At 46.6% G+C, this 10,672-nt stretch overlaps 1 long non-coding RNA gene across 1 annotated transcript; it reads right to left on the reverse strand.

Moving 5' to 3' along the window:
• Nucleotides 1-2,462: 2,462 nt before the first annotated feature.
• On the reverse strand, nucleotides 2,463-8,622 carry LOC144161906 (uncharacterized). Its single transcript, XR_013320526.1, has 3 exons — nucleotides 8,125-8,622; nucleotides 5,581-5,665; nucleotides 2,463-3,063 (listed from the first exon to the last, which is right to left on the reverse strand). It is a non-coding gene; the product is annotated as an uncharacterized LOC144161906 (long non-coding RNA).
• Nucleotides 8,623-10,672: the final 2,050 nt, after the last annotated feature.

Genomic DNA, 10,672 nt, shown 5'->3' on the forward strand with positions numbered 1-10,672 from the left:
ATGTGCGTCCAGGGCAGATGTCGAAGAGTCACAGATGATTTTCTCTGTAGCCTGCAATTTCGCACACTGTATAGCCGCAGTGAATTGCGACAGGGTAGCATTTTCAGGGATATCAACGTTGCTTCGAAAGGCTGTCCAGTTGATGTGCGAAAGGCATTGACGAGCGCGGAAGCGCTTTCCTCGAAGAGTAAGGAGGATCGGGTAATGATCGCTTCCCCAAGTGGTGGTATAGGTGCTCCACTCACGAATCACCCCAGTAGTAGAAATGGTGAGGTCAGGTGAACTGTTATTTTGCTTGGGATGAAGACCCACCCTCGTGGGTAATGTAGGGTCATTGAGAAGCGAGAGGCCACAGTCGTCAATGGCCGCCTCAAGGCAGGAGCCTCGGCTGTCGGTAGAGGCATATCCCCATGTGGTACTTTTCGCATTAAAGTCGCCGCCGATGATAATGGGAGTGCGGGGGTACTGCGAAATGAGGTGGTGTAGCCAATTATAGTTGATGGATTTTTGCGAGCCGGTGACTGGACGGTAGTACACGGATGCTGCAATTATTGGTTTCCCGTCAGGTAGGCGAACCTGCACGATAACCACCTCGTGATCCTTCGAGCATTGACCTGGGACGGACAGCTTGCAGCAACCTAGGTCCGATCGTACCAAAACAGCTGCTTGTTCTACCACTAGAGGCTGGGAGAGTGGTGTGGTCTTGCCACGGTGAGTTATTGATGGTTCTGAATAACTGGTGTATCCTCTAAGTTTGGGCATGGATCTGGTTTCTTGAAGGAGAATAAGAACGGGAAGAATTTGTGATACTCGACTGGACAGAATAGAAGCCGATTGATTGAAACTACGGCAGTTCCACTGTAAAACGCAAAGGGACCGCTTCATTGTCCAAGGGTAGCACAGAGGGTTATCTTTCTAGGCGGTTCATCGCCTTCATTTGGTGGACCGGGTAGGGTTTGGAGGTAATTCATCATGGCCGTAGTTTGTTCAGCATATTTTTCTGTGAAAGTGCGAAGCTTGTCCATGTCAGCCATTCGAGCGCGTCGTTCTTGCTGGATGTCAGCGCGAATAAATTTTAGAATCTCCATAATATCGTTCGTGTTGGTCGCTTTTTGCGAGGTGGGGGTACGCTTGACACTAGTACTGCGACTTTTTCGTTGCTTGGGCGTGGAGGGAAGGGGATTGCGGAGGGCCGACTTTGCAGGTGCAATCATGGAAGTAGAGGGGGAATCAGCCTTTTTTGGGGGCGTGATTGAGGTCGAGGAAGCTGCATGGGTGGGCGTGGTATGAGACCCCAGCTTGGATGCTGCAAGTTCAGCCTTGAGCTGCGCGTTTTCCTCACGAAGCTGGTGAAGTTCAGTTCGGAGGCTGGCAAGTTCGGACAATACTGTCTGCAGAATGGGGCCGCTTGTCTCAGGACGTGGAGGTGGAGGGTCAACTGTAGCTGCAGCAGGTGACGACACTGCGCCGACGGCATTGGTACTTGGGTTGCCATGAGTACGAACACGATCAGCCCAGGACACGCCGTCTTGCACTTTTGAATTGGTGCGAGGGGAGAAGGCAGAGCGGGCCGGACACGTGGGGTCCACTGCCAGATGCCCATCCTTTTTACATGCCACGCAATAAAGTGTGCGCTCGCAAGGTTCAGCTTCGACATGTACACGCCCACGGCGCTGTAGCGTGCAGACGTGTGTCTTCGCATCTCTCTGTCGCCGTCGCGACAATACATTCCTCTAGCCACGTGGTCCAGGTACAACAGTGCGGAGAAATATTTTCTCTTTATCGGTACGCGCAACCGACGCAGCGCTGACACAATTATCGCCATGTGCCGCCGTGTCAATCAGCCAGTGATAGCGAGCCATTGCACAACTAACCACTGTACCAAGTGCACACCATGTGTGCACGCGGTTGTATACAAGCGACCGTTATCGTGCGGGAAAAGCTACATTGGACAGACCGGACGTTGTATCAACGATCGAGTTCGAGAGCACAAGGCCGCAACAAAGAACGTTTCGTTGGGACACTTGGCCAGACACCTCCGAAATTGCGCCAAGTGGGAAGTGGACTTCCGTGGCATGATGACCATGCATAAAAACAGTGATAGGCTTGCGCGCGAAATAATCGAAGCGATGGAAATTGAAGAGGACTTCGACGATTTTGTGTCAGCACTGCGCCGGCCGCGCTACCCGATAAAGAAAAACTATTTCTGCGCACCGTTGTACTTGGAACACGTGGCTAGAGGACTGTATAAATGTACAAGGCGAGGCGGGATAAAATTCAGTTGGTAGTGTCAGCGCTTGTGCTTCGTATTTCGTCTTTGTGTCCTGAATTAAAGTTAGCCTGCCCAGTACTTAGTCTACCGCGGGATCAATACTAGTGGATAACGGTTTTCATATGCGGGGCAGCAAAGTGTGTTATTCATTCATTCATCCTCCAGCCTATTTTCGCCGCATTGTCTCTCCCTTATGAAAATTTCTATGTCCAGTCAAAAGACAGTCTGCGTCCCGAAGGAAACAGACTGCGTGCGTCCTGTGTGTTTCCTCTGTGTTGGAATTTCGCCACCGACTTTCTGCGTACTCCAAGTGTCCCGTGTGTTTCCGTCCTCCATGCGTCCAGTCTATCTCCCAAAGGCAACACAGACACCATACGGCCTTTGTGTGTCCCCTATATGTCTTGAAGGCAACAGACCGCATTCGTCCCTTGTGTGTCCCCTGTATTGAAATTTCGCCACCGACTTTCTGCGTCCTCCAAGAATCCTTTATGTTTCCGTCCTCTACGTATCCCACAAGCTTCCACCTTTTGAGTGCCCTTTGCATGCTGTCAAATAACAGTGCCCAACAGCCAGCTGCATGTAGAAAATGTCAGCCAGCTCCACAGTCACTGTTTCATGCTGCAGCTGTTTCTGTAAGAGCAAGCTGACGAAAATCACATGAATCACACGACTCTTGCAAACCTGACTATTTTATTCAGGTTGGATCCATACGTGCTGCTGCCGCCTGCCACACCAGGTGTCGCCTCATCTTTACCCCTCACAGGACGGGATAGCCACTGCCACGCTTGAACCTGAAATGACAAACGCATTGATCGCATATGAAGGGGTTTAAACAAACACGTCTCAAACATTTGCTGGTTATGCTTATAAATATAAAGGAGTGTTCCCATGCAAAACTGAACCAAGTATCCTGAAAGAGAAGGTACAACTTCTAGGTTGCAAAATTAGCCACAAAATTTAGACCACATAAATTAACTAATGAGCTTACGAACATCAAATATGACATACTGTTACATAGGCAACACAACCCAGAACTAAGTACTGTTTAGATTCATGGCCTCCTCATGACGGGCATTTATACAGCCTCGCAAGAACATTTGAGATGAGATTATTGCAGCAGCACTGTGGGAACAAAGCAATATGGGGGGGGGGGGGCAGGGAAGGCAACATAAAATTGCATGAACATGCTAAGACAGGCATTGATCAGTCGTCATCATGAGTAGTTGCTTGTGTCTACGCGTTCTTTGGAACCTATAAAGGCAGCAGTTTTATTGTGCATTTCGTTTACGAGACAGCACTTGCATTGTCTAGTTTGTTTGTCTGTGCTTGCTTACAAAAAGCAAAATGTACATCACCATGAACTGACCAACCTCTAGGTTGGCTCCTCACTTCTGATATTTCCTTGTGTCGATGGGTAGCAGACACAGGAACAGAAATAAAAAACAACCCTAGAAAAACGTGGTGGATAGCACACTTGCACCCATCATTTGCACGCGTGCCACATGGTCACTCATCCCAACAGATGTACAGTGCACGGAGTGACCCCCAAGCAGCGAAAGCTGGGCGTGGTCGCTCTGTACATTGTCAAAATACAAGCTACTAGAAAGATTTGACAGATACCACAAACAGTGCAGGTGCGCCAACTTTGCACCATGGCACGAATTTTTCAACGCACAACAGAAAACGCACCGGTATGTCAGTGACACCGTGGAGGAGAAATTCGAAGACAAACCAGGACATCAGTGACAGTGAAAGGGTTAAAGCGGTCGAATACAGCAAATTTAATTTCAGGGTTTATGCTTACCAGCAATGAGGAAAGCTACCGCAGTAACTTGAGCCGACTACTCTGTAACGTGCACTCAAATGCTAAAAACACAAGCATTGTTGCATATGTTTGCACACAGAGCATTCATACTGTTCGGAAATAATGCAGGTTTTTCCTACTATCAACATCATAATATTGCCCCCAAACCACGCCATTTGATTTGTTTACAAAATGTTTTGTTACAAGCACCTGGCCACACCCTGCAATCTCATCCTTTTTTAAGGGAACCGTCTTTTTCCCCTTTTTCCTTTGTACGCTGCACCAGCAGTCCTGTTTGATATGGAAAGGGTGTTGCTTTGCGATCCCTATCCTAGCTTTTCCTGTTTTTTATTGAAAATGTTCTCGATCTAAATGAATGAGTGCAAAAGAAACCCTGCAGCTCCTCACTTCGCCAACGCTCATCCAACCAATTCGCCAATGCTCATCCATGCACGTCCCTTTGCTGACTCCTTCGAGGTTTGTGTTTTTTTATGTTTACTGCGGAGCACAAGTTTGCTCCGATAATCTATATTTTTACAAAAACCCTGCATTATCCGTGGCTACATACCAATATTCCAAACAAAGTCTGATACACAAACCAGAACCCCCCACAGCTCTTTCTTCAATTGCTGAGTACCCTTCTACAATTGATTGATTGTAGGGTTTAACGCGCCGACGCAACGCAGGCGATGAGGTGCGCTGTAGTGGAGGGCTCCGGATTAATTTTGACCACCTGGGGATCTTTATCGTGCGCCGAAATCTCGTACACACGGGCGTTTTTGCTTTTCGCCTCCATCAGAAAAGCAGCCGCCGCGGCCGGGAATCGAACCCGCGACCTCGTCCTCAGCAGCGCAACACCTTAGCCACTGAGCCACCGCGGCGGGTACCCTTCTACAATTAGGACCATCATTATATTTGCTAGAGTAAATAGCTGTTCGAGGGGGGGGGGGGGGGGGGGCTACGATGGCCAGTGAGACTCATTACACTACATGAAACACAGTGGCAAAAAGGCACGCAATACACCCTTTTCACTGCTAGGCACAAGTTGCATCTTGGGCATTGAAGTGAATTCACCTAAATTCTATTTCTGGGTGCATGGAATTGTTTCACTCATGTAATGTAATCCATATGACTTTTGAGTAGAAGTCTGTAGTTCATCTGTTCATCTATAGTTCATCTGTAATAGGCGGTAGAAGAAAAATCCCCACACACTGTCTGTGGGTACCACGCAACTACCACAGTGAACAAGGTGACAAAGTCGTTATTAATTAATTCATGGAGCAAGGACGCAGCCCTGATGCGACAAAAAAAATAAGAAAGGTACCAGGAAGTTTCTCACCCTCATCGGTTCCTTATTTTTTGCCCCATCTCTGCAATGTTCTTATGTCTTAATATCACTAAGGTACCACAAGAATGCCATAATGGTTTTCTATGTTTTCATGTTCTCTCAGCCTTCAAAATCGAGATTTTCATGCATTTCACAGCCGTAATGAACACCACTTACAGGTCGTGCAGGATAGATAGAAACAGGAGGCAGCCAATTCTTCTGGTAGCTCACAACGTACATCCTCCATGTCAAACACCTGGCCCTGTAAAAAATGGAAGTTCAAGTAGTAAACAAGCCGTAAATATGCGGTATAATGCCGTGAAATACTCGCTCTGACAGGACATGACAGAATTTCTTTTTTGTAGGTGCAAAAAAGGCACCTTCAGTTCTTTCAAGCTAAAAAATAAGTACAGTGCTCACTGATTGAAACGCAACACTGCGAGCGTGTGGCCTCCAATACATGCAGCGCCGTCCATGGACGCCGCTGTCGCTGACAGCGCACCGCTGTCGCTGCGGGGAACCACTGCCCCGCTTATTGGCAACCGGAAGCAGCAAGCTTATGGTCAAAACACTCTCATCCTCGTGGTATACCACAATGCAACACCTAGCTTCCACGGGCGTCCACTGGCGGCGCTGCATGTAGCGCAGGCCACGCGCTTGCAGTGTCGCGTTTCAATCCGTGAGCACTGTACATAGATTACAATCCTTACAAGGCTTTCAGCCATACTTTAAAGGAACAGAAGCATCCTTACACTGAATTAATGTTAAACTAAGCCTATTAAATATCCCTAGGTGGTAGAAACCTGTGGCCCCAGATTTCCACTGTGCAAGCATATTCTCTGGTCCAGAGGGTGCGAAACATGGTTACGGCTTTTAAAGGAGCCATGAAGAGAAAACACAAGTTTGGTTCATTCAAAGGATTCCGTTGCTAGAATCATGCTGACACCATTTTTAACATAAACTCCACTCAAATAAGCTACAAATTAGGAACAAAGGAAATGGCCATGCGACCCACTAGCTCATTTCCCGCAACAGAACCTATGTCATACCAGCCAGCTCTGCAGTTAGCGGAGGGCGGCAACAGCAAACGCGAATTAGGCAGAGGCTATAAGCTTGCCGAACGAACTATTTGCGCTTTAATTTAGGGCACATTCTTTTTACAGTAGTAAGAATGGTGGAACCAACAGTAAAGGTTAGGAAAGCACACGTAAGCATAGAAGTACCGATGCGTACTGCTGTTGGTACTGCGCGCACTATGCTTGGTTTAGCTGCACAGGACTGCGGGGCTTTGGGGTTGTCTCGGACAACAATTGCCGATTGACACAAGCAACGGTGTCTTACGTGACCACATTTGTGGAGCGAGCACTATGTTTCACGAAACGATTATTTTCTCGCTGAACAAAAACAAGCCACGTTTAAATACGGTAAAAACAAAACAAAAGCAGAAAGTGGCTTGCCACGGTATGGTGGCACCATCTAGGTTAACTAACGGTAAAGAAGGTTTCCCAATCGGCTGCAGAGCGGTCGGTTCCTGTGATGTCATTGCAGACCCTGAAAATGCACGATTTAGCGGGAAAACCAAAATTTTAGCTTCAATTAATGAATTTCTCAGTGAATAAAGCATCGTCTGCATTTGGACAAGTGCTGGGGGCACCATACCACACGAAATCTTTCGAATAACACAAACTTGTATTTTGTCTTCATGGCGCCATTAAAATTCTCTCTGAGGCACATGGTGAACGTCTCAGCATGCCAATACCTCCAAGGGGTAGGCAAGTTGAAATGCTGACGAAACGAAAAAACAGGATGGCGAAGGAGCATGGTGGCAAGCCCACGCCCTGTTTAATCTTTTTCGCACCGTGATTGTATCCCCATCACATGCATATTTGTAAGAATCAACACGTTTAACCCATGCTCAACATGTTACGGTCAACACAATTTATGCAAGCCAGCTACAAATAATGTCACACCACACAAGAATTTCTGTTTGATCATGACGATGCTGGATGAGCTTAGGAAGGTGGAAAAATTTCTTGCATTAAAACAGTGAAAGCTGCCCTGTGACTGCACCAGCAATGCAGGCTGGAACAGCATGTTTTCAAGCTGCGACGTCTAAACAATTATCTGGTCAAATGTTCACTGCCTAAAGACCTTGTGCATGTGGTACTACTTATAAAGTTGCTAGCAATGCTTAAATGTTGAAAATTCAACGTATATGCAACTCTTACGTATTATAACTACAAATGTAATGCAGCCTCCTTGCATTTCTTTACCCGTAAACGAAAACTACCCGTTAGAACAATGCTAAGCTGCCTACGTCCTGTAAAAAAATATACTGTGGGTCAACTGCCTCCTAAAAACAAAAATCGGGGAGTGGGCGTTTTGTTTTACAACCATTAACGCAGTTTTCTTTTCTTTTTTTCTTTTTTTTTTTCATGCAACAAGCTTTAGCGTCGAATCCACCCAAGCCAAGCGGCGGCCGCTAGGCCGTCAGCATAATATTTTCGTTGCCGGCAATGGCAAGGGGGTCGATCACTCACACAGCATACTGGCCGCCGCTCCTGGAAGCTCATTATGACCGCGCCGACGCAGCCGGTAATTAACAATAAAAGAAGCGCGGCGAGCCGAACACCAAGGAATATACTCAACACGTTTAACAAAACAGCACTGCGGCAACGCGTAATAAAATTTTAACATGCACCACGATAAACAATCACTTACGGCAGAACACGCAGCATTTTTCACACGTCGCGTCGACAGACTGGAACTTGCAGTAGAGACTCTTGATTCACGTAGGCACGCACAACTTGTCTGGTATTTTGTCAAATGGCGACCTCGATGTGCGTTTGCTACAGCAGCGCAGTACGGCGACGACACAGACGCTTTGGCTTTGCCAGCACTCACGATGTTTCAGGTGGCACAAGAGCACTAACACGTAATATTACGGCAGGAGGAGCACGTAGTAATTCACGTAACACCAGCAAATCGAAAACAAACCACCAAAACCACGCACAACGAACAAACTACGTCTTTTCTTGCGCACCTATAACAATGACTGCATATATGCTAGCCTAGACTAGACTTATTACTACAGTTGGCTATCTAGCAGTCATAGAGTTTTAGCAGTTACTTTCTTCCTTCATCATCACCCCTGAAGCAAACTAGGCAGACGCCATTATAGTATTTTGTTAAAGTTGATAATAGCAAACATATATATAATGGCAGTATATTTTCTTGATGCGAGCAACGTCTTTTGTTTTCGTAAGTTGTTGCTACTCAAAAGCGAATAAAAATGGATTAACAAACGAGGTTATTATCATCGTCATCTACATCTAGATTGACTGTTTTGTGTTTTGTTCAGCGTCCAAGCATTCACCATTCACTGTTTGTGGGCTTTTCACAAACAGAACGGCCGGATAAAAAATTATTCCCCGCAGACATACGCAAACACACGCGCACACGCATACGCACACACACACACACACACACACACACACACACACACAAACACACGCGCGCGCGCGCGCACGCGCACGCATGCATGCACGCACGCACGCACGCACACGCGCACGCACGCATGCACGCACACAAAAGCACCGTGCGTCAAATCCACGCAGGCAAACAATTCACTCAAATGGAGGCTTAGCAAGACTGTGTGAGCTCAAGTATTTAGACCTAGGTTTACGACCTGGTCGTGCACCGAGAGAACGAAACGCAGCAACTTGTTTCGCAGGTTAAAAGGGGGCGGGCTGGGGTTGTCGAACCTGTTTGTTAGACAATTGGTGGCGAGGTTTTTATATTTGCGAGACGAGACAAACCCATTTCTTCGAACGTACATGCAGATCAGATTGTGTTCAGCGATGCCAAATTTTATAGTAACTACGACAGATATGAAGAGATACGCAGTGAGTGGTTTTTTGCGTGAGGTGGTAATGTCCTTCAGGTTTTTAAGCGAGCGATTTTCAATTGAGTACTTGTCAAACGTTACGCGTAAACGGTTATCCTGTGATGTGGTAGAACTCCTGTGTCCCGAACCAGTGTATAGAATGAAATACCTCGGAGGTCATAAGCATGACGTGCTCAAACGCGTCAAGAAAATGATCATACCCGCAGGAGTAAAAACATTCTTTTTTGAATTGCACACTGAGACCTTACCAGTCCTAACGTGGCTTGACGAAAGGGGGTTGTTTTTGCCTTGGGGCAAAGATTGTCGACTGTGCAAAAAGCCAGAAAGCGTGGAACATGTTTTTGTCGATTGCTGGGACGCCGTCTTCTTCTGGGACGTCCTCCAGAGGACTCTAAAAAAGGACCTCCCGCTGACACCGAAAGGCATACGTTTTCTTGAAGTTGAATGTGATGAGGCTCCTTACGATGTATTCTTCCTCCTCGGCCTACATGCTATATGGCGTAGCAGAATGGCAGTCAGAAACAGTGATGAGAATGCCAGGCCAGTGGATTCTTACTTTGCAGAAAATGTTAGCAAACTGAAAGAAGTGTACGCCAAACAAGAATATGATGATGAGGTTTTGTCACTTATGAGTGCATTAAGCGTAATTAAGGCCCACAAATATTAACTATCAACTATAGGTTCGGCAGCGTTGCTAGGCCAACCTAAAGAGATTTTACGGTGTGTGAGACCAAACCAGGCTCAGAAAGAAAATGTGAGAGCAAGGGTTGTGTACGACCGTTACTACACGCAGTTGTGAAAACAAGGACAAGGCTAAGCCGGAGTTACGGTTGGCCGCCTTATGCATTGTATGTTCTGTACCAGGTTTCGTTGTTGGTACTTTTTCTTGTCCGTACCGTGAGTGTTTATTTATAAATGACCGGCAATAAAGAAAAAAAAAAGTTTTGGTGGCTTGGAGGTTAAGTACTCGCCTACTGATTCGAAGGGCGGAGGTTCGAGACCCGCTCAGTGACCTTTTTTTTTTTTACCGTGTTTTATTTGACGTTTTTCTGCCTTAGGTTATATTTTGACACTGTTGTTGCTCTCGTCTGGCTGTGCCCCTTTCTTTTCTGTCGCAATATATTTCTACCACAAGCTCTACCCCCAAAAAAACAGTACACCGCTTCAGCATGTAGTTGCAAGGATAAGCCATTTTACAACGACCCTGAAGGAAAACACAGACTAGGACAATCGGAAGCCACTTTTTAGGTTGTTTTTGTTTTCATTGCTTCGTTTTCTATTCGGCTTTTTGTGTTCTTTTTACTTTTTCTGGTCTGTATATTCTTCTCCCTCCCACTTTTTTTTCGTAATGGGAGGGACGAG

The sequence above is a fragment of the Haemaphysalis longicornis genome, unplaced genomic scaffold (assembly GCF_048455015.1).
Source record: "Haemaphysalis longicornis isolate Haplotype H1 unplaced genomic scaffold, Haemaphysalis longicornis Haplotype H1 scaffold_12, whole genome shotgun sequence".
Lineage (NCBI taxonomy): Eukaryota > Metazoa > Arthropoda > Arachnida > Ixodida > Ixodidae > Haemaphysalis > Haemaphysalis longicornis.